The sequence below is a fragment of the Pteropus vampyrus genome, unplaced genomic scaffold, assembly GCF_000151845.1.
Source record: "Pteropus vampyrus isolate Shadow unplaced genomic scaffold, Pvam_2.0 Scaffold5659, whole genome shotgun sequence".
NCBI lineage: Eukaryota > Metazoa > Chordata > Mammalia > Chiroptera > Pteropodidae > Pteropus > Pteropus vampyrus.
This window is the reverse complement of record NW_011894440.1, coordinates 4485-6756: the sequence shown is the minus strand read 5'-3', so window position 1 is coordinate 6756 and position 2272 is coordinate 4485. Positions and strand designations below refer to the sequence as shown.

General features: G+C 38.1%; 1 long non-coding RNA gene across 1 annotated transcript in view; it reads left to right on the top strand.

The window, feature by feature from the left end:
* The first annotated feature begins 206 nt into the window (after positions 1 to 206).
* Positions 207 to 2272, top strand: part of LOC105310542 — a 6303-nt gene continuing 4237 nt past the window's right edge. The window contains exon 1 of the long non-coding RNA XR_897516.2: positions 207 to 353. This is a non-coding gene — a long non-coding RNA (uncharacterized LOC105310542). The remainder of the gene's footprint in view (positions 354 to 2272) is intronic.

Below are 2272 nucleotides of genomic sequence, written 5' to 3'. Positions count from 1 at the left end.
TACAGCTTGCAGTCTTTTCTTTTTTTATGTGCGTTTGTAGTTAAATCTTTCCAAGATGAGCTGCGAGTGAAAATAGGACTGTAGAAGTATTTAGGAGAAAAGGAATGCAGCGCTATCGCATTTAGTTTCTCATTCTTTAGTGATTTAGCAATGACTTGTTTAGACTTGGACTAGGGTAAAAAGGCAGCGATTAAAGAATGTCTTCTCTCCATGCAAAGGTGGTTTGAAACGTGCTTATTTTTTAATAGCCACGCGAAAGAGATTCTCCATTGCTTAAAGAACAAGTATTTCAAGGAATTGGAAGACCTGGAGGTGGACGGTCAGAAAGTTGAAGTCCCACAACCCCTGAGTTGGTAGGTACAAGGCCTCATGCCATTGGATGTTTCTTTGGGATTTTAATCTTTGTCACTTGAATGTATTTTTGGTAATATATATGCTATTAGCTTGAAAGAACCTGAATGCCCTTCCCAGACATCCTCAGGTTCTCTCGTTCAGTGCTTTTTAGCGATACTACTTTACGGTGTGCAGGTTTCGTGTATGATGGCAGTTCTCTGTAGTTCAGTTACTGAGTTCAGTTAATTTTTCCTACCTGATCCAGCCTCTTTCCTTCCCTGATGTTACCACTTCTATTTCCATTTAAACCCTTGTTTTCTCATGTCACAACTATTGGAGAGACTTCTCTACTTTCAGAAAAATGACAGACAACCCAACGGAGGTTCACCAACCCTGCTCCAGCTGATTTTGTCTCCACTGTCTCCAGCGCCCCAGCATACTCCTGACCTCCATGCTAACCCTTTCTTTACCTATTCTGTAGGTTACCTGTTTCTCATGGCCCACTCCAGGTCTCAGTTGCCCGAAGACGACCCCAGACGCGGACAGCATAGTCTGTCTTGTAAAATGCCTAGAGCACTCAAGCACAAACTTAGGGGCGCCAGGCCTTGGGGAGCCGTACAAATACATTGTTACAGGTTCACATGTCAGGTGATCAGCTTTGAGGCGTTGAAAGTTGTCACAACCCCGCCTCCAAATTTATTTTAAATGACTGCTATAAAAAGGTGAATTTAACCAGCATTTTCTGACAACTGCTGGAGGTTTTGGCTACTCCGGTCTGTGCTGTTGTCTTTCTTTGTTGGCCGTCTTTTAGTGATTGCAAACCAGGTTCAGGTTTCCATTCATCATGGGCTCGAGATTTGCTTGCTTTTCTGCTTTTCATTGGCCGTTTGGAGTTTGTGTCCATATCACAGATGTGCGCAGCATACACGTTTTGAAGGAGTGATGAATGGCCAAGTTCAGCATTCAGCCGAGGTCGTATGTGGTTGAAGAATAAAAGTGAATCACTGTCTAATCACAGCCGGTCATTTTCTTCACATTATTGTTTGCTTTAATTTTCTGAACACACAACTGAAGGTTGCGAATGGCATATTGTATAATTTGGGTTCCTAATACTCAGATTTTTCCTTTATTGGTAACAGCTCCATGGCAGTTTTATTGTATTCCATCAGACATAGGGTAAAGCAGAAATTTAGCAAGATGTCTGCTGATTTTCTGTGTTGCCCAAAATGCAGAAATGGATCACATAATATTCTTCGTAACCTTTGGTGCATGGTGGAATACAATTTAGGAAAGTGATTATGGGAACTTTGTTTTCTAGAAGGAATATTAAGTGTGGGACTTACAACTTGGGCAGTTTTCATTTTTTCCTTACTTTTTGTGGACTCAACTTGAAGGAATTATCCTAAAGTGTTCTTATAAAAGTCTTGTTTTGACAGTTGTTTGTAGAGAACTCACCTCATTGTCATTCTGTTCTTTTTGATGTCTGGATTGAAGGTGATTTATCGTAGATGCTGTATGTTTTTACAGAGTTTTCTTTTCCCTTAAGAATTTTTGAGGTGTAAAGGTGACAGTGGTGCTTTTAATTGATCCTCAGAAGATACAAGTTTCTAATCAGACTTTAAAGATGTTTGAGCTGAATTTGAATTGTGTAACTAAAAATTAAATATAGTTCTTTGAGATTATTTTGTTTGATGTTAAAATCTACACAGATTTTAATAAACATTTGTTGGCTTAAAAAAGTTGATCTTAAAGCCATATAAGAAATATTTTTTACTTTAACAGGCAGTTTGTTTTTCTATTTAAATTTTAGGAAGTCCTTAAATATATTTTTTCTTAAGATTAACAGCTTTCACATCATCATTAGAGTAGAATTTTAGTCTTGTTATAATAAATTTACAATTTAACTATTAGAAATTTAACCTAGAAGGCACATAAGGAA